The sequence below is a fragment of the Plectrocnemia conspersa genome, unplaced genomic scaffold, assembly GCF_051122295.1.
Source record: "Plectrocnemia conspersa isolate PC_06_02 unplaced genomic scaffold, ASM5112229v1 ptg000003l, whole genome shotgun sequence".
Lineage (NCBI taxonomy): Eukaryota > Metazoa > Arthropoda > Insecta > Trichoptera > Polycentropodidae > Plectrocnemia > Plectrocnemia conspersa.
In genome coordinates this window covers 22,032,159-22,056,468 of record NW_028277167.1, presented here as the reverse complement: position 1 = coordinate 22,056,468, position 24,310 = coordinate 22,032,159, and the positions used below count along the sequence as shown (strand labels likewise).

At 30.1% G+C, this 24,310-nt stretch overlaps 1 protein-coding gene across 5 annotated transcripts in view; it reads right to left on the bottom strand.

Annotated features, from left to right (window-relative positions):
• Positions 1-24,310, bottom strand: part of LOC148236959 (matrix metalloproteinase-2-like) — a 293,116-nt gene that overhangs the window by 65,841 nt on the left and 202,965 nt on the right. The window contains exon 1 of one of the 5 annotated variants that reach the window (XM_088183403.1): positions 17,080-17,124. The exons of 3 other annotated variants lie outside the window; for them this stretch is intronic. The gene's annotated coding sequence lies outside the window, so the exon portion shown is untranslated. Of the gene's footprint in view, positions 1-15,820; positions 15,965-17,079; positions 17,125-24,310 lie in introns of those variants that run through there. One more of the 5 variants, XM_088183404.1, reaches the window with a different exon arrangement.

Here is a 24,310-nt window from a genome sequence, read left to right as displayed (position 1 = left end):
TAGTAAAAATATAACTAGATTATAGTCAAAATAATTTTTAATTTTTTTTTATTGATATTAATATTCGGAAAATAAAACGTACGAAACACGACGCCCTACATTGCTTTCTAATTAATTTTTTAATATACTTTGATTATTATCTGACAAAAAATTCTGATTTTTTAAAACGCCAGAAGCTCAATAATAAGGTAATTAAAAATAATTGGCGATGAGTTAAGTGCGAAGTGTAAAGTATAGATTTGATGCAAACAACATTTAGTTTTTACATATACAGTAGACCCCCCAATAACACGTTAAATTGGAGACACGCTATTTGGGTGCCCGTTACTTATGTGTGAGTGAGCCAAAGGGAGAATATCTCACAACGTGCCCCTGATCCGTACGTACGTATTGCAAAAAAATGTATGTATGTATGTTTCTAAATGTATGTTTCTAGTCCCCCAACTACACGCACTCAAATAGCACGTTCGCAATTGACCGTGTTATTGGGGGGTTTACTATATGTTTAATATAAAGTTGAAATGTCACTTATTCCATCGCTGGAACTGTTTAAACCGATGCTTTGAAAAATATCGCATTTGATTTCATATTATATTTTACCCTGAGAGATGTAAAATAAAAAGAGTAATATTACTTTAATATATTATTAGCTTATTTTTCGTCGAAGACGTACGCTAACGGGCAATTTAGACTATTGTTTTTAAACCTGTGCAGTACGCCTCTCTAGAAAATATAGACATATTTTAAGGTATAGGTGTGTTAATAACTATAAAGTGAGGCATAGCTCCATACGACAAACTTTTAACTTAAATTCTTAAAATATTAACTTCAAAAAGCTCTACATCAAATCACTTTTTTCTAGATACTTTGGAGTTAACAGTACTTCTAGTTTCAATTTAATATTATACTTGTTATCAACCCATAATAAATGTTGTGGCTTGGGAATGATGCGTAAAATGCAGCTGACTACGAAAAACTAAAAGAGATGCATAAATTAGGTTAAGGAAAAACAAAAATGTTTCAAAACAGGAGGAAAAAGAAGAAAATATCATTAAAAGTCCGAAGCATTTAGCTACTATCTAAGATATTTTTTAGAACAGGAAAAAACAGGTTTGGAATAGACACATCTATGATCTATACCTCTATAATGGCTTAACATTTTATATAATTGAAAATAAATAAAATAAATCATCATTGAATATATTCTTGTATGTATAATTAGGGGAAAAAATCGACATAATAAGTGTATTATCAAGAGGAATAAATAGTGTTTTTTTTTATGAAAAAAAATATCCAAAAACATTTTTTTGGCCTCACAGTATCCATCGGCGATCAGCGATAGGTACAAAACCGTTAATGAAATGCTCTGTGAGATGAAAATTACGCGTTAAAAGCGCCATAAAACAATCCACTTGGAGAGAAATCAAGACACGTAGAAAATTGCTAGGCCGTTGTTGATCCGTCATAAATCAAGTCCAGTTAAATACTATTATTATAATATTGACAGCACAAGGCATCACGTTGAACAACAATTCACAATTCAGTTGCCTTATTTTTAACCAGTGTAAATTTTAGCACCCGGATAACTTTGTAAGAAAACAAATGAATCCAATTACACATTAAAATTGTCGTAGCGAAAAGTTAGCAAACACGAAATCTCCCCATGGCTAACCAAGTGTATTAATTTCCATGTAGAACAGCTTCCTACATTAGGATAACATGCATGGCAAGAATTTCCACCTGAGCTTCGCAACCTGGACAAATGAGAGTTCGTACAAACTCGAACCATCCCCGGCAACAGCCGCTTCCCTCTTCACGTCAACCCTGGTCTAGAAAAGACATATGGAATCAAGAGTTCAACATGCTTCGTAGACAAATAGATTCAAGTAACGCAGAAACGTATACATAAATACTGTAATTATACAAGTAGTAGGTATACATTACTTAGTAATCATTTATGAAGTAAATAAATTTGTTTTGTATACAAAAAATACCTAATGAAAATATTATAAAAAGTTGAGATTATCAATATATCATACTTTTATTTTAATGAATATAAGCAAGAAATAAAAAGCTTTATAAGATTAGGAAAACACTGATCAAGCTCTAAATTTTTCGAGCAGCAACAAAATAAATAAATTTTTGAAACAGATGCAGACATTTAATATGAAAGTTATCCTTTATGAAATTACACAAGAAGGACTGATTTTTGATCTAAAATTTAATGAAACTATTAAAAGTCTAATATATTGAAGAATAATTTGTTTTCTGTAAACCACAACTTACAAATTATTAACTAGGTAATAAATGCACCATGTTTGAAGCTTTGAAGAGAGACAAGAAAAAATAGACGATGATATCCTGGCTGCAGAAATGAAAGCAAATCCTGCTTAAGCGATCCATCAACTGGTCGAGAAACTAAACTAGTCTGATTCAACAGTGTATGGACATATTAGGAATATTATAGTGAGATACATTCCTTTTCGCTCGCTCGCGTGATAAGTGCCGAGAGTGAGTGAGAGATATGGGCGTGCAGAACGTATGTAATGCATACTCTTGTCTCTTACTCACTCTCGTCAATTAATACGCGAGCGAGTGAAAGGGAATATATCTCACTGTACGCTCCTGATATTAAGTGTGTGGGCTTCACGCGAATTGAGTGTAGATAAGAGAATAAGAGCTTCTGGATCTTAAAACTGAGTTGCTTCTTATTAATCATTTGATAGCTGGAGATAAGAAATTGTCGATGTACATCAACAATCGTCGCAGAAAATAGTGTTTATCGAAAGATGAAGTAGTAAAACCTACTTCGAAGCTCAGGTTCACTGTAAAAAATCTATTTTATGTATATGGTGGGATTGAACGCATATATTGTGATTGCTCGACAGAAATTGTTTCCATGTAGTGAAATTGACTCTTAATAAAATCAAAGAACTTGGATGGTTTTATTTCATCCACCATATTCCCCAGATTTTGCTCATTCTGACTACCATCTATTTCGATTGTTGCAACACTTCCCAAACGGATAAAAGCAGACTATGTGAAAAGAGATTTTTGAATCAAATATTTTATGCTATATGCTTTTTATGAATCAGTATTTTATGCTATTGCAATTAAAAAATATCGAGAGGTGGGAGACGGTTATATCTTCAGAATGAAATTATGTTTTAATAAATAAAATAAAAGTGATATTTTTTTTTCATTTAACGTAAATAAAAATAAGTACATAAATGAGTACTATTATACGTAGATATTTATAAAACGTTAAATTTGAATCACGGGTAATATTTTGTTACCCATTATATCGCAAACGTGACGATTCCGCACATTAAAACCTCGTTCGAGTCGTTTCAGCGGATGCACCTGTTATCATTTTATAGTTTCACATATGGATACTTAGCCAACAATACCTATCTTTGTTTATTTTTGAAACCATAGAAAATTATATTTTATTGCTCTTTGTTTACTGCACGTAGCAATAGTTTGTTTGGATAACGACATAACGTGCTACCTATCGCACTTTTATATACGTACAGCAGTGGAAAATGAAATTAAAAACACACATAAAACCAATCAGTTTCGTGTCATGTATGTCATATGCACATCGCACGTTGTGTACACAAAAACGAGTTAAGATAACAAAAACTTACATTCTGTATATATACATATATATGTATATGTATCGATGCGAATGTATATATTGAGTTCGGTAATCAATCATGGTTTGATATACATTAACATAATGTCCAATATAGATTTTGTATACGAAGGAATGTTTGTTCAATAAAATACCAAATAATGTATTAAGCCTTGTGATTTATTGAATGTTAAAAATACATAGAGATACATACAACAAGATTTATATTTAATACATCCTGTACTAGAAATATTTATTTTATTGTAGAGAAGAGAGCGTTTCGTTGTAGAAAATAATGGCTAATCGTAGTTACTTTCTCAGAATTTCTAAAGCGGTGTAAATAAATAACGCCAAACTTTTTTTTTCAGTACCCATACATTAAAATAAACACAAGGATAACTTTAATCCTTGTACTGAATTTAAGAGGTTCAGGTGCAAAGGTAACCCTCGGAAAATATTATATTACACAAGCGCGTTTTATACGTGAAAATAATTTACGCTGAATGCGTATATGAATATATTTATTTTTTATACAAAAAAGTGTTGCCGTTGAAATACAATAATACAAGTTTTGGTAAGAGTATTGTTTTTTTTTGTATATTTTTATAATGACTAAATGTATCAAAAAAAAAATATTATCTTAAAAACACACAAGCAGTGGTCAGTTATTTTAATATTAAATTATCAGTAAATTTAATATCATGTAGACAGTATAAAAATGTCTACATAGTATTTTATCGGTTTTTAGCACAATGTAAAAGCTACACAGCAAACTGACGCAATAAATACAGAATATAAAGAAATAGCAAAAAACTGTATACAGAAAATAATATCTTATTTTAAGAATTACAACTTAACATATTATGTATTTTTATATCATGAAAATATATTATATTTAGAATACAATTATATATTTATTTATAAAAAATATTTAAGATCTTATTTTATTGCACTATTTAAGAAACACTTCTATATTTCATATATTATATTTACACCAGAGCACACGTACCACGCTCCATTTTGCGGTCAGTCGTTCCGAGACTTGAGATTGAAGCGTTTTAAAATAAATTTACGACGCCCAGCATCATGGTCCGAAGGTCTTCGACGATTGCACGAACACCAGTCGCTCACTCAAGGAGGTTGTGATGGTTTCTGCGAATGTGCAATTCAGACATCACACCCAGGTTGAGTGAGTGACCAGCGTTCGTCTCTCCTCCTTGTCTTCTTTTCCAGCATCTCCGTGATGAAACGCCGGACTGCTTCAATAAACATCAATCACGTTACAACAGACATAAAAAATCTTCATGATTTTCATATGAAACAACACACAGTAAGGGTCGCTCCAGTATTACGACCTGCGTCACATGTCAAATTATATTTTGCTCAAGAGTGCGTGATGTGTGCTACCTTCTCGGTCCGTAACAAAGTTGTATAAAGTATACGAATAAAAACAAAGTGTGTATAAATCTACGTCACGTGAGACGTCCGAGTCGCTCGATCAACTCAAGCTAACTATTATTAAATATTTAACATCTTATAATATATAACATAAACATTCCAATCGAACATGATTATAGCGAAAAGTTACATACATGTGCCTTTAAATAAAAAATATACAATCACAATAGTTTTAAGATACTATATCTAAAATATATTATAACGATCGACAAAATATCATCATCACTGTATATTTTCGTTTACTGCTTGCTGCAACATTAATTAAGTAATTGCGTTTTAAACGAAATCATTACTTTAAATTAGTTGAAAACATGATACATTAAAAATTAACTTCGCAGACGATTCCCACATATCATCATAACCATAAACCGCAATACTTTATACGATATCTGTGAGATTGCGGTTTCTTTCGTATCTCTTTATTTTCTCTTCTTTTATATCTTTCACAGGTCTTGTGTATGCTACATGTTACATTGGAAAGATTCGCCAGTCTTCTCTAGAGGGAAACACTTTAGTTTCCAGCTAGCTCAATAGGTGTCACTTGATGTGTCGGCGGAGGTTTTATGGCCCCGCGAGACAGATGCTGCGAATTTTCTATCTGTTCTAGATACACTATATTCTATATGTCTGTTTGAAAAATAAACCAGACACCGGCGAATATCTGACAATGATGAGAAAGTGTTCCATATACATGTACGTATGTAATAAAATAAATCAATTCACATACATATATTATGTATAGTATCAACATCTCTTGTGTTAAGCTGAGAAAGCTACGAAGTCACTTATTTACGTATTTCACAAAAAAGAGATTTGGCTGTGAATCTACGTTTAAGTATATATATATATTTATATTTAATATTAAAAAATATCTATTCTAAAAATATATATGTATTACATTATGCAGATGATGCATTTAAAAATAGCTCATTATGTACATATAGGAATTGAAAATAATAAAGACACGTCAAACCGTCGAACTGTCCAACAAGAATAAAATATTATGTATGTTTTTTATCTAAAATATTCATCCTTTATGACATTATTTTTTATATAAATATTACAATAATATTTATATATTATAATTAATATTAAAGTACAATATTAAAATTCCTTACGGAAAAATCTACAATAATTAGTTAGCAATTTTTATAAATATACGAAATTCTCTATTAATAATTTATACCTAATGCCTACGCCGTCAGTGAGATTAGGAAAATATAGGAAAACCTAATCTGTAATGATCGATCAAAATTATAATTATATGATACAATAATAAGTATATGTACGGCGCTACCACTCAGAGGGTTAAGATTAAAACATATTTAAGTCTAGGATCTAAAATACAAAAACCTAGTAAATATCATATGGTTAAGCATTTATAAAATAATTTATAAGAAACACGAGCGCTAGTTTTAACTGCCCCTATATTTTTTGATACATTTAATAATGCTGTTTTTTATAAATTAAAGTATTATATATATCATAATAATACATATTAAATAATATGTATATAAAGTAAGGGCTATTTTTATATTTTATTTTATTTTTTAATAAACCTTCCGTTTTAATTTGACAGGCGTAAGCCCAATGCGTTACAATGGGGTAAATCTGTAGTAAGGCAATCAGATATAAAGAATAACTATTTCATATTAAATTTATAAAAAAAATATTGAAAGCTTTTGTATTGATATAAAAAAAATACACAAAAGTCAAATAGTATATATAATAAATATGTAAAATAAATGACCGAAATTGAATATAAGAAAAATGTTAAAACATATATTTTTATTAAAGCTTCCGTTGTATCTTGACAGGCATAAGCCCAATGTGTTACAACGGGGTAAATCTGTACCAACTGAGCAAGTCAATCAGATAAGCACTAACCACCAGACTGAAAGTCTGGAAATCTGTGACATCTATATTAATAATTATAAATGATTATGTGTAATATAATTTGTCACTGCAGCTGGGGATAGTTTTTTTTTCAATATTTTTATATATTTATAAAAATTCGAGTGCCGATACCAGGACTCGAATCCGTAACCTCAGAAATACTAGTCTGAGCCTTTACGGACTACGCTATTTCATAATTTTCTTAAATAAATATGTGCCAACCTCTTTTTTTTATATTTAAATATTTTTAATTGCTATATAAACACAAAAAATAATATTATTATGCAAATATAATTGAAAAAAATCGAGAGTAACTACAAAATTAAATAAATATTTTATGTATTTATAATAATATATAAAGTGCGGGCTACTTTTAAATGCACTTATATTTTTTTAGGTATTAAATGAATCATTTTAAACAATGCTGGTTTTCATAAATTAAAATTTGTATTTATAATATATGAAAAATAAAAATATATGTAAAAAATGACAGTTTTATTTTTTGGTAAATAATAATAAATTATTTTATATGTATATATACAAATCAATTTAGAAAAACTACAACAACGAATAAAATTAATATTATATGTATTTATAGCAATATAAAATAGTGCAGGCTACTTTTAGATGCTTCAACGCTTTAGATTGTGATTAAATTAAATTTATGTAATAAGAAAGATCAATAGAACAATAATGAATATTAGGTCTATACACGTCAGTTAATAAGGGTATAAATTTTTTGAGCTACTTTTAGATACGCAAATATTATTTTTATCAAACATTAAGTAAAATTCATGTTATTTATATTTTGCTTAAAATTTAATAATAACAAATTTGAGAAAAGATCAATAACAAACACTGAATATTAGAAACAATAGTGTAATTTAAATAGACTGGGCTAAATTTTGATGCATCAATATTATTTTTTAAGCATTAAAATAAATTCGGAAAAATTAAAATTACTATTTATCTACAAGTCTTAACAGAAATTTCACAAAAGATCTGATGCTAAAGAAAAAAATATTATGTATGAATAACATGTGAAATCATTAAAAATAGTTTGGGCTATTTTTAGATGTACCAATGTTATTTTTTGGAAACATTATTTATTTATTTATAAAATTTGTATCTATGTATAAATTTTATAATAAAAAATCGACGAAGGTCAATAAAAAACAAGGAATAATATATATTGTATATAACATGTATATTGATATAACATAGTTTAGGCTACTTTTAGTTGCACCAATATTGTTTTTTCAAGCATATAATAAATTTCGGTAATATTTTAGTGTTTTTAATTATTTAATAAAACGCAAAAGCAACAAATCACACTAAGATAATATAGCTTTAAATAGAAAAAAAGATAAAAATCTTATCTACACAGCAAGACGTTATGTTTCAAAATACAAGTTCTGGAGTTGTTTTACTATAAATATTTTAATATTTATCTAGATTTATAGAAAACGTTCGATTGATTATATGATTTCCAAATATAAAATTTTATTTAATTGTAAAAATGAACATTCCAATTCGCATTAATACGTCGGAAAATCACCCGAATTTGCCAACATATGGCCCTCAGGAAACGTTACAATGGAATAAAAAAATTAAAATCACAAATTAAAAGACCTTTTTCCACGGAAAGGCATGTAATTTTTGTCGCGTCGGCGATAACAAAATTTACATTATCATTCGGGGATCGGTACTACGGCATAAATATAATATGTTTGCGCACACACAAAGCCCGGGAGTGGATAAAGCATATTTTTTTTTATCAAACGCATACGTGAAAATTTAACACATTTTTAGGCATCGGGGTTAACAGAACGATGTGAGAGAAGGCAAAAAAACGTTCGGTAAGCGGGGTCACGAGACCTCAGTTATCGCAGACCGATGAGTTTTGTGTCATTATTGTGTGTTATGTTATCTCGTGGAATATTTTCCAAGCGAGCCATAATGACTAGTCTTATACAGGATGCGACAGAAGAAGTCTGGACGTCACTTACCAGAACAATGATAACTTTTTGGAGCAAAAGGTTGATATTTTGGTAAGGGATATCACCACAAAGACGCTATAAATGGGCTTTAAACATGCACGAGTCATTTGTTATAAGGATCATCTGATACTTTAAGGTTCTTAGTGACGTTGTTAGGTTGAAAACATAAAACGCAATGTTCTAATGCTATTATACGGTAATCTCAAAATAAATGCAATAAAATTATTTTCTATACTTTTCGAATATCAGAAAAGTTCGAAGGTTGATATTAATTAATAAATAAACATCATTATCTAACCATTAGAAAAACTTATCTATTAAATTGAGTTTAGTATATAAATATGTCACTCCAAGTATTATTTAAACTATAAATAAACAACCCGTCAATTTGATATATTATATTTATGAAACAACACGAAAACCTAGTGACGCCATTAATCTTTGCACACACTTATTAGATAAAGTATGGTTTAAGTCGAGGTTTATGTGATATGAGATATAGCAAATATGACAGGACTAATTCCTCAACTGTGTGTGATCGTAGGATTATAAAGTCCATAGTTTAATTATATACATAATATATTTTTGCTTTGACATTGTTTTTATGGGAAACGTATGTATGCAGATGCAAGTATTTTAATTTTAATAATATACTATTTAAATACGTTTGTGGTAAAGAAATAATTAAGCACCATTGATGTTTTGTCCATAATTTAGTTTGTATAATAAAAAAATGATCAGTAAATAGTGTAAAATAAAAACTGATTCGTTTTTAATAGCAATGTTTTGATAATATTCCTCCAGTAATTTATATCAAATAAAATATTTTTATTAATGGTTTTTAATGATTTACCTTGATCAAAATGACCGTAGCAAATATATAGAATATAAACAGCTATTTTTTGATACACAGACATCGTTAATTTAGAATATTAATAAATGGACCGATTCAAGTGCATTATTTATAAACAACATAAGACACATTCTAATCAAAATCCTCTGCACTCAAAAGTGAATTAGGTTGAACGAAACAGTGATAAATTCACTTTTCAGTGAAACACAAGGTGTTAAATATATATTGAAGAGAACAAGATAAAATGAAATCGCTCTGCGATTGACGAATTTATAACCCGAAAAATTCAACGACAAAAACGAGGGGTGAAAAGGAAAAACGCCAGCGTCAAACTCAAACTCTGAACTAGCGGTTCAAGGACACCAATATCTTCGAGTGAGCACAAAAAGGATAACGCCGCTCGAGAAAAAAATATATAAATAAATAGGAGCAGTTCGAGAATAAGCGACCGATTACGTAAAAACCGTTTACGCTTTCCACCAACCATGGGTAAAAACTTCCTTTTCCTTTGACCCATTGTCCCTGGTTTGCTTTTTTCCTCGACCGAAGCATACACGCCCACACATGGAGATCGATACGAGTCTATTGTGCAGACCCAAAATGTCCATTAAAATAAAATAATGCATACATAGATCAATGGCGTAAGAAATTATCCATTCCTTACAAAAGTACATTTATATAATTTTCAGTCACTCATATGTGTATCACCTACTTGTACCACATTATGCATATTTTGGCCACCCTGTACGAGTGTACACATTGCGTTGAATCGCCTCGTTTCCGCTTCACAATGTAAATAATTGGCGGGCGAAGGACCCGTGCGTTAAATTAAACGTACGTGGCTGAAATACAACGTTCTTTGCAACAAACAATGTATGACGTGTGTGTTTCCACGCACAAGCTCACGTCATGTTCTCGCTGTAAATTCCGTGTCGTGTTTTAGCACACACATACATTAACAATCACAAATACATGGAATTAAAACGCTATATCGACATATAGACAACCCACTGTGTTTGATCAATGTGGCGAATGGCGTGAATCGGAATTAGAGATTAACTTTGAATATAGATATCAAAAGCAACATTGTTTTAGGGTAGCAATCGGTGACCTTAAGTGTCTTTAAATACACATCTCTCAATTTATGCGGTAGATACGTTCCAGGAAATATCGCGTAAATCGAGACATAAAACGAATTGTGTAATAAAATGATCGAATAGTATTCACGTGTACTTTTTAACGATTCTGAAAAATTAGACGAGTAAAGTCTTCAGCGACTTGCGTGCACTTTAAAAAGCAACTCGGGACGCATTGCATGAAATGTGGGAGATGTTTCAGATGTAGTTTAAGAATAAATTTAAGACTTTATTTCTCACCGGGACTTCAAATGCAACTGAGTAAAATTTAGAAAGGATGGCACTTAATAGAATATTAATTTATTAAATAAAAAATGTATTATTTTAATGAAAAAAAAACAACGTGTTAAGCATTAATTAAATACAAATTTATATTAAAGTGAAAATTTAGAAATTATATTTTTTTAGGGTTGCAAAACAGATAGCGTTCAATATAATACATATAAAAGGGGAGCTAGAATCTATGTTTATAGCAGGGTCCTAAAGAATAACTATGCAACATTTGGATCGGTAAAAAATTGTGAATATGGATGAACATTAAGGTCAGAAAAAAATGAAATAAGGGTTTAATAAAATTAATTGATTGGTGAAAAAACGTTTTATCATAAGCGGACGGCCATTAACAGTTGCAAAGCATTTGCATAAAAACCGTGAAATTTACTGACAAATACGTATGAATACAGTGCAAAGCCAGATTACACATTCTATAGAATAACGTCGTTGCCAAATTTTACTGATACATTTCAATAAGATATTGTATGCAAGTAAGGTGAGCAAACGTCCTCATTGGAGGAGGATTGTCCTCCTTAAAAATTGTGTCCTCAAATAAAAATGTACAAGGTGACTTTTTTTAGCTCTTACCATAAAGAAAACAAAAATGTCTGTTGTGACCCGCTTTTTTCTGTTATTTAATATTTTCAAAATCACTGGTCACTTTAATATAAGACAAAAGCAAAGACTCTAGTTCGTCTCCGAATCGCCCTAATTGCTCAAAATCAATCACAATAAAAATTTTGTCAGCGCAAATAAACGATATTGCGTATATAATCACAGATTCAAAACCGTGGACTCGATTGTTAAAAGCAAAGGATTACATTGCGAATAGTTACGAAAGCTTTGATAAACATTCTATAAAATAACAAAGTTGTCAAATTTTATAAGATATTATACATAATACAACAGTGAAAAGTCTGGTTCCGCTCCGAATTGTCGAAAGTGGTTAAAAAGATTGAGGAAAAGAAAAATCTCGCTGGCATAAAAAAATGATATTAATGAGCGAGTCTATTAACTTTTAAAGAAGTATCGCCGTACATGTACGGTGGTCGATCTTTTACTGTTTTAAGATCAGATAGTTGAATATTTATCTTTACCGTTCTTAATTGATTTAAATTGATTAAAACATACTAATACAAAAAAGTAGTAAAATAAATCAAAGCAATAAAACGATGAGAATCATATTTTTTTCTATAAAAAACTATAAATGCAATATAAATAAAAACAGAAAAATAAGTAAAATTAATTCAATCCCAGATGTATATTAGCAGTATCAAAGCTAACAGTAAATGTTACTACAAAAGGCGAAAAAATGCAGTGCGAGCAGGTACAGAAACCTGGATTACACATTTTATAAAATGACGCTGTTGCAAATTTTTATCGAAACAGTATTTTTTTATCTATTGGCTAACAACGTTCTCCATAGGGTAGAATTTATTACTATTTTATTATTTTTGGTTCATATCGCATTTAATGAATAAACTGGTAAATATGGACGAAGCTTTATTATATGAGTATATTTATTGAAAGCTAGTTATAACGTTTTTGAACTCTTAATTTATTTAAAATATAAAAAAATTGCGATTTGCGGTTAAATTTATTCTGTTGTAACGATCTATACAAAGCAATATTTTTTTGCTACGCTGCTTTGATTAGACAGGGTCATATAATTTTCTTTAAAAATGACAAATTGATTGGATATTATACAAATAGCTTGTAAAATAATTACAACGCGTATCTATTACGTAAACGTATTTTTTAATATAGTTAAAAGAGTACCTTTCTAAATTTAAGCATTAAACTAGAAGCCATATACGTGTGCTTCTTTAATCCGGGTATCAAATTAGGGTGTGTTGGGTGTACTATATATAATACATATGTATCTATGTATATTGAGAAGTACGTATACTATGTTACATAAAATTATAACTAGCGATACGATACAAAAACTGGACATAAAAGAGTAAAATATGGTAAGATATATTGCATAAGCGATGAAATGGGATGTTGGTTTCTGTTTGACACTGATGTAGATAGATGAATGAGCTATACAAACTATGTGTATTTTACTGTATCCTAATATATATTTTTGAGATAAATTATTATTTTAAAATACTCAAGTGATTTTTAAGATACAATAGCTATTTTATTGAAACATATTATTTTGACAATTTTTTTGGACAAGTTTTATCAAATGACGTTAATCGCCCGTTAAAACCATCGGAATTTTCAAAATGGCGACGAGATAAGCGCGTGAGGCAAATATTTACGGCGACCAAATATGTGCAGTATATCACTCGTCGTAAAATAAATGTAAAATTTGCACGGGAATGTTTTATTGGCGATACGATTAATTAGCCCACCTGTTGCGCGATCGAACACCCCTCGCTAATACAAATTCGACAGGGGGTACAAATTTATTCGGCGAATGGGGTGAAATTATGTGGCGTTTTTGTGTCTGTCTGGAATTTCGACGAGCCGAGAATGCAATATTAGAAACGGGACTTGTTAGCATAATTTAATCAGTGAAACATATTTTTAAAATAGCGGTATTGACAGAGAAATAAACTTATTTACAGATATTTAGCATACATCTGAATAGTATTGATAAAAAATTGACATAAGTAAAAAGAAGCGAGTCAAACTTTGAAAAAATGATCTTTGTATTAAAGGAGAGGATAAAGAGCAATTCCATATTTCGTACTATGCCACGTAGTCTCCTGAGTCGTATAGAAGATCGAGTTAAACTCTTAGGAGTCAGGTAATTGCTTAGATGGACCTGCTCGGACGGTTTAAGTGGAAACTGGAAACATTAGGGATTATAATAATATCGATTGTAATGAACCTACTACGTTTATTTGGGAAATTATAAGGCAATACTCGCGCATTTCTAAAAAAATTGAGATTTGTAGAGCGAATTCAACAAAAAATGTTATGCTTAAAGAAAAATACTAGGCTTATTTAGACGCACAGTGCGATTTTTTGGATATTTAACTATAAACTTAAAATAGTAGTAGTTTATTTAAAAAAAAAATGGGCCGTATCCGGCTTATAAGCCGTAGGTTGCCTATGCTATAATTATGTAAAAACCAATGAACCAGAATTTGTTCTTTAAGAGAGTTGATAGGTTTTGACTTTGTACTATGAAAAGTCGTAGTATATAATTACCGATAAAATAGTTTTTGGAGTCCGAGATCCTTTACCCAACCGCGACCCATAAGGATCAATTGATAACATGTGGCATAAACTCACACGAGTGAGTCACGTAGTTCAAGAACCTATGTACATAAAAACATGCACGCAACGAGACTCAGTCAACGACTTAATTGATGTTAAAAATTTTAACTCCGTCCAGGGATAACCAACCACAACAAACGCATGTACAAAATGGCAAAGTAGGGTTTGACGTCTTTTTTGTTTCGTGCCAGATTAAGGTGGACGTTAATCGTCTTACGGTCAGGGCCTGACAGGGTTTGACAAGTCTTTATCGGCGGGGGGTGTCGGCCCACCCCCGTCATATATTATATTTTATATATGAAAGGGATGAGGCCGCTGCGGCCTAAGTTCGACTCGCTAACACGGTCTATTACATCCCACGAACTCGGGATGATTGATGCTGTTTGCACACCCGGACCTCGGCGAGAAAGGGGCGAGAAGAAAAGATCGGAAGGGATGAGTTTTGCAGAAGAAAAATTCCAGTCAGATTTTAGGCCGCATGAATTGATAGCCGGGTTTAATTCTGTAGATACCTATGCTTTTTATGATGAATTACAGTTTGGGTGAAGAGATCGGTTCTAAAATTTCATCATAAAAATATCGACGCAGAAAATAAACGTGTAATAAAATAGCCATATAAAATTAATTGCAAAATGAATCGATCTTCAAGGTTTTGTTCGATTACGTGTGGCATTATAAAAGGTTCAAATAGCCGTAAATAATCGTTAGTTGAAATCGGATATTTTTAAAGATGTTCGCAAATATAGTGTCCATTGTTACTATGACCTTCTTTAAAAATCTTGAATGTCAGCATTATTAAAGATACTATTCAAGTGCAGTTGATTTATTAAAGAAATTTATGATTTACTACAGAAGTAGGAAACATTTATAGCCTCCCGGGACACATTAAACCTTTAGTGTTATTCAGTGTGTATTTTACACATTTACTTTAAAAAAAGTTGAAATTAAATTTTTACTTTAAAAAAATATGACAAAATAGACGCATATTAAAAACATATATCAAATTTGTTTGGCCGCGCATCAAAAAAAATGGCATTTACCAGAAAAAAGACAGCAAGTCTCAAGATATTCTTGGCTAAGCAGCGCAAAGCATTTTTTTTGCATACATCGCTTTTTGCCGAAATTTTCAACAGATTTAATATCATATATTAGGTTTAGAGCATTATAAAAAAAACATTCTAGCACAGCGGATTGCAAGAATCAGGTAGATTTATGTGTGTAATTTTTTAATATCAAAAAATGTTGTGCTACGTGGCCAAAAAATTGATTTTATTTTAAATTAAAGTATGTATATACAGATGCATGTATGTGTAGTGAGGATTATATTTACCTATATTTTATAATGTAGATACTTTCTAAAGACTGTGAACAAAATTGTACCTTTCGATTTTGTTATAAACATTTTTGGCATTGGTGGAGCAGGGGGGAGGGGAGAGCTAGCGCAATTACAAAATTCTAGGTTTCCTAGTCTTAAAGGAGAAAACTACATTGGTTTTTTTAAATTGAGAAGTAAAATCCTCTGAAATATTTAAATAGCAATCTACCTAAAACAATATAGTTACATGTAATATATACAGCTGAAATCAACGTATAAATTTTTTACATATGAATCGAGCAAAAATTTTGTTGATTTAAATAGAAAAAGTAACGAGTAAATAATATTAAATATCTGATTTTCAGACTTGTTTTATATTGAATTTAAAAACGAAGATTTAAAAAAAAAACTCTATTTATACTAAATATAAAAATAGCAATTAAGGCTATAAAAAAAATGTGGCAATGAAATTTTGTATATATAATATTTTTGGTTAAAAAAATATTGTATAAAAAAAGTATATTTACGGTTCAAAATCATTTAATTGAGGAACTCTAAACATAATCTAAAATAAAAGTGATTATACATACAACGACTAGTTAAAAAATATTGCATAGATATATTCTATAAATTAAATTATATTGATACAATAGATCGTTAATAAAAAAATCTCAATTTTTCAAGAAAAAAATTACTTTGCAACATTTTATAACGAGTCGTTACTGATTAAAACAGTATAACTGATTATAGACCTTACAACACATTTTTCATATTCAAAATAAAAAAATTACATTTTCAATAAAACGCACAATCAATGTTGCTATATAATGAAATAAAAACAGCGATGACGATATTCTGTCGTGTCGTTGAAGGCTGCCAAACGCGCGCTCTGCTTTTGACATTTACAAGGTCACCCTAAACTCCTGAAAGGAGTAGTACTCCTTCGCTTCACAACTGATTCAGTTCAAATTTATTGCAAACACATAATTGCACGATACAAAATACAATCGATACAAAAAATATATTACAATATTATTTCAGTGTGGCGACACTGAAAAGTTTCGCTTGTAAAGTTTTGGCCGTAAGATGATTAAAATCGACGCTCTCAACTCTTATTTATAAGTTTATTTTACATCAATTTGAAATTAATATAATACGCGTTTTGGCCATAAGAGGTATAAATATAACTCAAATTTTATAAATATTAATATTTATTAGATAATTTGAAATTAAGACGTGGGCGCGGCGCGGGGTCAAATCGAAACAGTTTCTACCATATGCGCACAAACGAGGGGCGAGCCCCGTACGATGAACGAGGCGCAGACCAAATGTCCGCCGCGTACAGAGGTTTCCCTCCGACTGAAGCTCTCGCGGCCGATGACTTGCGCGACCGATTTGGAGCGACGACGCCAGATGGCAGTGCGAGCGCCGCGAGCTTTCCGGCTACTACGGATATTGTTATATGAGGGAACGTGACGTAAACGCGTGAAAATTTTCTGCGCGAATCAATTGGAGTCAATTGAACGAGGCGGGTGCGTTTCGGTTAAATAGCGGTGGTGTGAATTTAAATGCGCGTTAAACTAATTATTCGCGATTGATTTAAATAAAAATCATGGTCGATTTTTGTGGTGTTATGACCTGCAGTTAAGCGACTTCTTTTTTTTACATAATAGTTCTTCAAAAACCAAGAACGTCATTTGGGGGAATTAACCTCTCCTTGAAATCAGGCAGATAAAAGCATGTCAATTAATTAAATACTATGCATCTTAATGAAATATGTAGAAATATTAAAAAAGTCTCTGGTTATCATTTAAAGAAAATGTATAAAAAACAGTTTCGAATCTATCCGGGAAATATATTTTAAAATATGCATTTTCAGTGAAATCATATCGGAATACATTATAATATACCGTTTGATATATTTTTACCAGTGAAAATATAATTTATCTGGCAGGTGCTAGTAAATTATATAATTTCAACTTTTCAATATGTAGTAATATATAAATTTAGATACTTTATATAACTTATATACATGCGACTTATAAATGTTAAAGAGAGTGTGTATTTTTCAGTAAAATTATATTGTCACTAGTAAAGTCCGAATATATTTTTACCAGTAGATATTTATTTCTACTAGCCAAAATATAGTTTAATTGAAATTATATGTTACTCTAAAATGTCTATTCAACGCAATTTTACCTATTAAAAATCATAAATATATCAAAAATAAGCTTTATAAATGATCACTCACAAATTACAATCGATACTGTAACAATTAAAGGAATCTGAATAAATGCTTAACCATTTGAGCGGTATCGCCGTACAAGTACAGTGACCGATCTTTCCTTGTTTAAGGTACCCCAGATAGGTATATATTTACATAATAATAAATAAATCCAAAAAAACGAATATTATATGAAAATATGTAATATAAATTTCTAAAATTTAATAATAAAAATGTGTTAAAATAAAGTATTAAAACATAGTAATATAAAATAGTAGTAAAATAACTTAAAGCAATAAACCAATAAGAATCGCTGATTTTCTCTATAATTTACTGTAAATGCAATATAAAATAATAATAAATAAATAACAACAGAAATATTTATGAAAAAAATCGTAAAATTACCTACGATAAAGCTCTGACCATATATATGAATATTTTTTATTGTGAAAAAATAGTAATTTAAAAAAAAATGTCTTGAGTAAAAATTTAGATAAGAGTGATTTTTCAACACTCGTTTTGTCAAAATTATTTTTATTCGCATTCTAATAATTTGCAATAAATTATAAGAATGCATTTTTGCATTCTTATAGTTTATTGCAACAATTAATTTTTACTATTTAAAATAAAAAAATCGTTACGCCATAAAAAATGACTAAACAAAACAATAAAAACTAAAAAAATTAGAATTTTTCGGTAAAATTATAATTTTTACCACAAAATTATTTTTAATTACATTTTTATAATTTATCACAACAAAAATTAACTAACCAATTAAAAACAAGCAACAAAAAATAATACGGACTTTTTCGATAATAAATATCAATATGTACTTGTTTTGATAAAATTATTTTTTAATGCATCCTTATGATTAATAATAACATATACATTTACTATTTGAAAAATAAAAAAAAACGTACCTTCCTTAAATAATATCTTTAATAAAAAAAATACGAAAGATTTTATGGATTTTTTTGGTTAAATTTGTATTTTTTCCACATAACTTTTTTTAATTGCTTTTAAAATATACGTTTTACAATAAACTAAAAAAAATCAGACTTTACCGGTAAAATTTATAATGCTAAAACGTCTTTTTAAATTACATATTTATTATTAATAATAACATATAGATATGTACAAACATAGGTTTAGATGTAACTACATGTGTATTATATATAATTAGTATGTCTGTAAAATTATTTTTATTATTGAAATAAACAAATTTAAAAAAAGCAACGTCATAAATTTAAGTCTTGGGGTCTAACTTATTTTGATAACGTTTAAGTGCTGAATTAATAATGATAAAAAGTCACGTAATCAGTCAATTATACAGTAAATATAAATTTAAAGATTTTTTTATATGTTTTTATTCATTTTATGCTGCATCTATAATATATTCACCTTCAGGATTTAATCTTTAATTTTATTTTTTAATGTATAATTGACTAATTATATTACTTTTTATTGAAATTAATTTAGCACTTAAATTTTTTTATTAAGCGTGGGAAAATTCAGAATTTCGCACTTAAGAGGTGTACACAGTGATTCGGAGTTATCCGCACCTAGCACATAAAGGGTTAAAATTTTAATTAGATATTAATATCGCTAAATGTATTTTTTCAAATAGTATCCATATTAATGAGCTTACTGTCGTACTTAATTATTTTTATGATGTGAACAAAAGTTCACCCTAATTTATATGTAAAATTATGCATTGATTTTGAAACTGTCCGGCTTGCATTCAACGCATAATTTTATAAACCTAATTTGTTTAATTAAATGTGGCATAAATAATGCATATATAACATGGTAGTAATAAACAAAATAAGAAAATAAATAATTTACACCACAACTACAGCAAACACTGTATTGCAATAATTTATATATTTCAAAAATAATAACCATTTACCCAAAACTTAATTAAATATATGTACCATAGACAATTGAAATCAATCAAAAATCTAATTAAAAATATATTTTTATGTTGTATTAAGGTAAATCTAAATTCGCTGATTATAATTCTTAAAAACAAGATCTTGCTTATATATTTTATCATTGTGGCAAAAACAGTGCGGAGTAAATTTTTTTATATTAATTTCTTATTACAAATGACTAGGAAATATATTCGATACCTTCGAGTAATAAACACAGTATCTCACAAAATACACTATTCTAGCTACGCACTATAAACAAATCTAACTTTAGATCAATCCTATCAATGTTTCTCAACATTTTCTAACTTCAATAACTTTGGATCTATAGACACATAAACTCCAAAGGCACAATAGAATTAAGGAATTCGGTTTTTTTTTTGCTCATCTTCGAAGTTAATTCGATAATATTGCGACGGTGTGAAATGGCGTTCTAGTAAATCAGTAGATTTCTGGGCCGGGATTAATTAGAAGCTGCTCGGGCTGTATCGATTTTGCGAATGTGACAATTCAACATTTGCACACAGTAGGCAGGCTGGGACCCTAGAACCCTTCGGGCTAGGCGCGAGAGTTGTGAAGAGTACTTGTGAGTCACCGGTTTTGGATGCCCTTCAAGTTCCCGGCTGGCGTCACCAAAGTCCCCGGCATTTGAGGGGCGTCTCGCACCGACGCAACTTAAAGTCTCCATCCGGTGCCGAATCGATAATCGGCTCGAAAACAACGAGTGGCACGTTCAAAAGTAGCCCACGATAAGCTTTCGAACCCCCATTAGTGACAGAATAAAAATATACAGAACATATGTAACACCTAACTGATAATTTTAGTGTTTTCTATAGATTATTTTAAATGATTTACAATCATGCTACTGAATTGTTTTCAGTGCTAACTTTTCTGCAATGAGCTGAACTTTTTAAAGACAATACTTGTTTAAGAATTGCCCTTGTTCCATTTCAATAATATGATACAAATATGCACTTAATATCATCTACTTACACTGTGTGTACTTGTGATGATTATTTTTTAATGTTTTTTCTTCAAATAGTAGTATTTCAATTCAATATAAAATTATGTATGGTTACTGCGTATACATAAAAATCTAGTAATAAAATATGAGTACAATGATATTGTTTTTTTTTGTTGCAAAGATTTTTTTTTAATGATTTTACCAAGTATACAAGACAATAGCTATTTAATAAATTTTAAGGACAATGGTTGTTATACCATTATATAAAGACACAGATTTGTATTATAATTTAAATGCCGTGTTTCAAGAACCTTTATTACCCTGTTAAACAATGCACAATCAAAGAGATGGCACAAGGAAATAGTGCTCTAAAAAATGTTAATAAACTTATTTTCAAGAATACACAAACTTAACTCTTTGTATATGATAAATCAAAAACTGTTGCACAATTCCTAATGTTTGATAAAAATATAACATTGCTCTTAATGGCTTAATGTTTCATTCACGTCGAAACGGTACGAAAAATTGAACCGATTTCGCAATCGAACTTTGAGACGTCCAAAAGGTAGAAAAGGAAGATTTGTGACCGTTTCGAAGTTTTAAACTTCGATTATGCGCCTTTGCCGGAAGCTCGATACTTGCGTAATGTTACTTTTATAGTTAAAAGTTATAAATCTGGAACAACGTTAAAATATAAAATGATGACGAAGATATTACTCAGAATTCTTTATTTATTAATATCGTAAAGTTTTGAACTTCATGTATAAAATAATAAAGATATACTATATCTTTGCAAACAATTATTTTTGCGAAAGTGCGAATTCAGCAATATGCTTAATTACGCAATGATGGGTTAAGATCGAAATGCACGAGAATTATCTCAAAATAGTACAGTAAGCATTCGAAAACAATAATCATAAATTACCAAAATATAAAATCTCGACATTTATTTGGTTCGGCATTAAGTAATTTATCGAAAGTGGAGGTAAACAATATTGCTATTGGCTCTAAATTGGCCTTTTCTTACATTCGTCTAAGGTTCAGTATTAATGTTTAGGAATAGGAGAGAAGATAAACATTTGGTAATATCACGCGCCGAGTATCACTATTCAATCATTCATTCAGACTAATGTAAAACTCACCATTTCGATTCGGCTGTCTATAAAGAATCAGAGACCAGAGAGACAATATTTACAATTGCGAAGCTCCACGACTCTTCCTCATTCAACCTGATTGTATATCAGTATAAATGTGTGCAATAAATTGTATATCAAACAACATTTCCGGCATCAAACTGGCTGAATAAGTCACACAACTTGTTAAATTTCTTAGTTTGTCATTTTATCCGTCAAATCCATATGATTTTTTTAATATTGATACAACTTTAATGAAATTTAAAGTGAAGCGATAATATAAGGGTCTAGGGCGTTTCATATCCATATTTTTTTAATTCACAAATCTGTAAACTATTCTTGTTTTATTTCTTTATTGTTGGAGCAAATTTAATTTGAAGAATTTGTTTTGCAAAATCTAAGCATTAAATTTGCTATTAAATTTATAAAATAAATGTGGAAACAATATTGTGATTTTTTTTCTGATAATAAAACAGACATTGGTATATATAGGTATCATAGATTCCCTCAGTCATACAATTCTGAAAGTATTTATTGCTAATAAAGTGCTAAATTTGATTGGCAATGTTGAATATAAAGTAAAAAGTATTTATGTATCGTTTTGGAATTATGTAAGTATACATTTAAAGATATCTTAACAGTAAGTATATCATTTCTCAGATCTCCCTTACTTTCTATTGTATAATAAACGTTTTCGTCCTATTGGTATAAATAGCATTTTTTACCCACCTTCCTGACATAGATACCTAACCCTAAAAGACTGTCTAGGGTTGGCCGCCCAGCTGGGGGTAATTCATATTTTTTTATTTGTAGCCGAATTTGAGTCCATCCGTTTTGCATTACTGGTAAGATGAAAAAGGGTTTGGGAGGGGAAGGGGTCCATCTAGGCCAGCCGAGATGTCAATATAAGTTTTCTCGGACAAATGCGTCAGATTTTTTTCATGGCTTAAGCAACGCTATTTCTATGCCGGCGCGCCCCCTCAGGCGCCCCCCGGAGGCCGAAGGGGGCCGCGCCGGAGTCTCTCGTATTTGCATGTATATTGCTCCGTTGCGTGAAATAATGAGATTCCCTTACACATGTCGCTCACGTGAATACAAGAAGCGACGTGGGCAACGGAAATATTCAATATCCTCGCCGGGAGTGACGCGCGGTATAATTAATAAATATGATAAACATTCAAAATAAGGGCTAAGGTTAGCGCTTGCGAGCGATCGAATTAAAAGCGTTGAGTGCTAAATTCGCGACGGCTGGCAACACTGAACGGTAAATAAATACGTCAAGTCTGTGTATTATTGGGATTATGTTCCGAGAGTTTTCAAACAAGATTTATTGGTGAATATCTGAAAAATGTGTGAATTATTTTTACTAGTCTTGCAAATCCGACATCAAAAAAATACTTTTTATATATAATACATTGAATTTGAATAAACAACGTGCCTATTTTTCATCTATTAATACATATACATATATCAATAAAAATTTAAATAACATCTATTTTGCACTATCCCGACTCCTGGGATTTCCATAATTTCAAAATGTACCGAGAATACCGAACATAACACCTATTGTGTATGCATACATTTTTATCGGTTTATTTCCGAATGGAGCGAATATCTTTATTGCTAGAAAGCGTAACATTTTTATTTGGCCATAAAACGACACACATTATCCACAGGCGGCCGTTATTATGTTTTGCATTAAAACAAATATTGTGTATTTATTGAGAAGTGTTGAAATTTAAATGTTTCGCACATTTAAATATTCACGTGTTATTGCCAAATTATTACAAAATGGCCGTCAGTCGAAGCAAATAATTTTTGCTGTAATATATTAGCGTTTAGTTTATGGCCAACTTTATTACATCGTTTAAAATTAAAAAATAATAAAGCGAAGGCGAAGTGAATATTAAAATATCACAAGACAAACACACAGACGCAGCAGAAGATTGTATTGTTATAAAAGATAAAAAAGCGCTATTTGCTGATTTGCAGGAATAAAGAGATTAAATTAATATGGTAATGCAAAAGGGGGCAAATGACGGCGCGATTAAGGTGAGCTCGTTTGAAAATTTTCAGGAAATTTGTATTATCTTGACGATTTTTCCTTGAGCGTCGCCTTTGAAAGCTACAAATAATTTGTAGGGATTCCTTTAGTTGACAGCTGTATTCAGCTGTCCCTTCCCACAATACTGAATGCTCAATTAATTCACAAACGAGTGAAAGCTGTCATAAACAACTATTGTCTGCGAATAT